Source organism: Lepisosteus oculatus, unplaced genomic scaffold (genome assembly GCF_040954835.1).
Source record: "Lepisosteus oculatus isolate fLepOcu1 unplaced genomic scaffold, fLepOcu1.hap2 HAP2_SCAFFOLD_37, whole genome shotgun sequence".
In the NCBI taxonomy this organism is placed as follows: domain Eukaryota; kingdom Metazoa; phylum Chordata; class Actinopteri; order Semionotiformes; family Lepisosteidae; genus Lepisosteus; species Lepisosteus oculatus.
The window spans coordinates 1,333,171-1,338,255 of NW_027167902.1; positions in this window are offsets into that span (position 1 = coordinate 1,333,171).

The window sequence follows — 5,085 nt, forward strand, 5'->3', positions numbered from 1 at the left end:
TATGCAGAGTTAACAATGTAGTATTATTTATTGGCAAAAACGTAAAAAAGTTGAGAGTTATATTTCCATTGGATTAAACGAGATGTATTCACAAGCCTGCTCCTTTACAATGTCATAGGGCCACAACAGATTATAGGAAGTTTTGCTGCCTCGTTCTGAATCGCAGAACATGGTAATTCTTTAACCTTGAAATGTAGTCTATTTTGTGATGTAATGATGCAATGTCCCTTTACTGAGAGCCAGCAATCAACGGATGTGTCTGATCGTGAATGGTTTTCCGTGTTGTTTGTTGTATTACTTGGTGTTGCATTTTAAGCTGTGCATGAGGCAGGACCCGGAGGCTGCTGCTTCTGCTGGTGCTTCTGCTGGGATTGAGGAAGAGCTGAGCGCCATGTAAGGCAAAGACACTGCGTTCCACTTTATCAGGTGCCTGGAGTGTAAGAGCTGCAGATAATATTGAGTCACATTAATCCCAACATATTTCAAATATTATGAAAATTAAATAAATTAAATCAAATAACTTTCATTAAAAAAATCAATCACTCTTTACCTTGCTTTTTCAGTTGTTTTTAAGGAAAATTGATGCCGAGAATGTGTGAATACTGCTTTTTGATGGTTCCAAGACCAATGTGACCTGTTCTATTGCCTGCTAATTGTACGTTCCAGGTTGAAAAATTATTTTTAGGAGGTCAAGGTGTATGAATGATAAGAGAAAAACTGAAATAACCACAGCTACGCAAACACCAGTCCACCAAAAAAAAATCATTTAATTAAAATAAGGTAACATTTTTTTTTCATCATCATACGGATGAACTGTGCTAAATGTGTTTCTAAAAAGAAAAAGCAGGACGTGAGTCGTGAGCCAAGATCATGACTCTTTTGCTCTTCTTCACATCAGTTTTCATCTGCGAGGAGGAGGAGGAGGGCGGCTCCTGATGTGCTGACACTTGGGGAAGTGCCTCTGTGCCGGCCTGGGGGCAAAGCGCCGGCCGCAGTGAGGGCAGGGCACGTAGTCGGGGTTTGGATTCGCGGGGGGCTGGGGCAGGTTCACAACTTTCCCTCCTTGCGTGATCACCTGCTGCACCTCCCTGGCCTGTTTGATGCTCCGAATGAAATCCTCGTGCTTCTGCCTCCAGTTGTTCTTTCTCAGCTGGGAACAGGAAATGAAACCAATAAAACAGCTTCCAGAAAAAGTCCAGACTAGCACTGCGTACACAGTCTGGTCGCAAACCATTCACAAGGCAAGAAAATATCAATACAGTAATAACGTAGCTTTCTGGGGCTACCTTTCAGGTTATTGGGTAGAGAGTACAATTTACGTAGTTATGGTTTTGTTTCCTGTGAGTGCTATTTGCTTGATATGTAGATTTTTACAACAGAATTCAGAAGTCACTAAGACACATTTATTCTGTCTGGCAAATGTGCCTTTGCGGCAGTTTTTCAGAAGAGTACTTCATAAAACACTTATTTATTGTTTACATTGATTTATAAGCTGAGTCTGACTCTAGGAGAAAAAAAGGGAAGCTTGGAAAGAGTTTAAGGATAGCCCTTACCACGATTGGCGGTTTAACCTTCTTCTTATGGATGTATGTCTCCAGTTCTGTTCCCTTGGCCCTGTGCTTGAAAGAGTCAAAAACCTTCCTCTTTGAATTCTGAAGCTTCTTGCAGATCTTGCTGTGTTTCTCCAGCCTCTCTACAGCAAACTTCCCGTGACACAGTTCACAGGGCACCAGCTGAGGGTTTCCACTCTGGCTATTCTCATATGGAAATTGCTCAGCGGTAGGGCACATCAGACTTGTAGGGGACAAATATCTGTTTTCCACTGACAGAGTTTGTTCATCCAGACATGTGGTGTTATTTCTGAAGTGGCCCTGCGCGGCCTGTGCCGCTGACACGTCGCATTCAGGGAGCCTTGCTTTCTTGAGATACTTTCTCCTTCCACAGGGGACGTCTTCTAGCCCACGGCTGCAAGGGCTCACTTGACGTCTCTCCTGATGGGAAAGCGCAGAGGGAAAGTGCGATTCTGCGCATCCGCCATCTTCCATTGGAGAACCATAATCAAGGTTGTCTCCTCTGATAGGAAGGGCTTTCCTTGGAGTGAAGGCTTTTTGCTTCTCCATTCTGCAGGTCAGAAGAGGCACGGCCTTAGAGCGGTGGTTGGCCCATGGTCCTCTGGGGCAAAGCTCGCTCTGCCTCACCTCTATTTTCCCTTCCGGCCACCTCTCTGGAGTCTTCCATCTCTCTCGGAACCATCCTCAGCTCCTCCTGAGCTCTGAAGAGCTTCGCCTGCATCATGGCCTCCTTCTGGCGAATCTCGTCCTTCATCATGGCCTCCTTCCGGCGCATCTCATCCTGCAGGCTGGCCTCCCTCCGGCGATGCTCCTCCTTCAGCGCGGCCTCTGCCTCGGCCACTTTTCGAAGCTCCTCTTGCAACTGAAAGTGCTCCTTCCCATTGGCATGAGAAGGGCATTGCCCTGGAGGGGTCGCCACCATGGGGAGGGCAGTCCTGTCCTTAGGTTTGCGTACTCTTGAGCCCCTCCTGCCCGGCCTCTCGCAGGGCCTCTCATGACCATCCTGAGGCGGGGTGGGGGCAAACAAGGAATCACTCTGTGCGTCCGGGCGGTCCACAGCCCGAACCTCACCAGGGCCGGAGACTTTCCTGTTACCCATAGGCTTCAGGGGGTAAGACCGATCATACCCCACAATGTTCTTCTCGGGGCCCTGTTGGGCTTGGAAGCGATAGCTGTTCCCCATCTTCTTCTCCGCAGCGTATTTGACATATTGGAAACATTTTCTCATCTTCTGTAGAGCTGCCTCCTGCCGCCGATTGTACATGGCGATCATTTTTTTCTCCTTTTCCTGCATCAGTTTCTCTTGGAAGGTGTCCTTCAGAAGCTGTATCTTGGGAGGCGGGCAGTACGTGGAGATCAGATCCTGTTGCCTTAAGGGCGCGGGTCGATTCGAGTCTGTGTCCTTCGGGGAGGGGGACAGAGCACCAGGCTTAGGACTGGGCTCCATTGGCAAATGAGATATGAGCTTTGTTTCCCAGGTATCTGGAAAAGGCAAAAATGGCAAATAAATGATATCCTGCACAGTCTAGTATGGTCTAATAGAAAAGAATAAAAAAAAACAATTCAGGAAATACACAACTTTTTAATATTAAACCTAATGGTGTTGAATGCTGCATGCTGACTCAGTAGGAGACAGATCCTAAACATAAACATTATAATAAACATTTGTTTCCCAAATAACATTCTCAATGTTCAGAATGCTTAAAGTCATGAGCTTTTTTAAAAATGTTTAACTGAAACCTGGAAATGTGCTATTTCATTTCAAAGCTTGTATTATATCTATGATATAAATGTTTTTTTATATAAAATTAACCCATTATGCAACAGGGGTTTGAGCAAAAGTCACTGTGAATAAGGGAATTTATCAATATTAATTAGCCGTTTCACTACATTATAGATAGCTGAAGGATTATGATACAGTATATCGATTTCGCTACAAATTGACAAGCATATTTGATGACACTTACCAAACAAGTTTTAAACAGCGGAGAAATAGTTCACCACGACGATAGCAATGCAATGTTTGACTGCATCTCCCTATGTGATATATCTGTATTTGGGTATATACAGATCACGTAATTCAGGGAGCACTGTTACGTCAGGTCACCAACCATTATTACGATGCTCATATGTCATAGAGCTCCTTAGGATGTTTGTATAATCTTTATCCAAATTTTCATATGGCCGCAGTTACGGCGTTTATTTTACAGTTAATGTAACAGGGTGTCATTATATTTTTCTGTCTTTATGGTGGCAGACCACTTAAATAAATCTGAGTAGGCGGTTTCTACAAGTGGGTCAGATAAAATATTAAATATACAGTAAAAGCTCACACCTATTCATACCCTTTATGTACTGTATATCTACAATTACGTATACTACGTATACAGTTATCGTATACTATAATACGATAACTACCATTACAAAATGTCTCCCTTTTGTTTTGAAGTGGTTCTTTTAAATAAGTAAATTGCAATCACTTAGCCTACATCTGAGCTCCTAATTCATCGCGACGACGGACTGAGACTCCAGTTGGATTTGTGAGAAGTAAAGGGGTGTGCCTGTTTTAAAACCGATTCATACGTCTTAAACACATGGACATAGATAGCAGTCTGTGTTATATAATTTATCTTTTTATTTTATTTAAATTTAAGTATCACATACACATTTTCAAAGTAACTGTACCCCTTTTAATTATGATCCCCATCGCTCACAGCTCCGAAGGTGAGACGAGGGCTACTTCAGATGGGATTTCCAATATTTCTCTCTTAGCTTGTATACCGGTGGAAAGGAGAGGGGTCTTAAAACGTGTTTATAGTAAGATTGGGATGTATTTGCAGTCTAGATATAGTTTTTTTAATGTTCGGAGCCGCCACAGATTCATTTTCTTACGACTGCTTTTCTGGATGACAATGACAATGCAAACGATGGTGTTAAGGCGAGGCTGTGCCTTAAGGCTCCTCTGCTTACAATATTCAGCGCGTAAATCGCAAACGAGCGCCTTCCCTTACGATGAAAATGCAGAAAATAAGACCACGAGATTTAAACCTACGGCTTACAAATTTATGCGTAAACACTAAAACCGTATCTTTAGCAAAACTGGCGAGACAATGTGTTTTATCATTTAAAAAAGTACTGGAAAATAATTAAAGGTTATCACGATAAACAGAGGTTACTGATCTACTACTGTACGCTGTGACCAAAAATGAGAGTCCCCCGATCCTCGCAGCCTTCATGCTTTGGTCTTGGCCTGGCCGTTTTTTTTTAAGATAATGGGGTCAAGTTAAGAAATTATGCAAGTTTCTAATCAAATCCAAGGGCGCCTCGATCTCCTAAACATCTTTAGGCCGGCGGACCACACTGCACGGTCCGGGTCCGGGCCCTGACCCGGTTCTGGATAATGCCAGCTTAAAGTGAAAAATTCTACTGTACATATTATGTTTCTTATTATGGTATATATGTATAATATAGCGCGACCGCTTCACGAAGCTAGAAAGAAAGTTATCCGCCATTT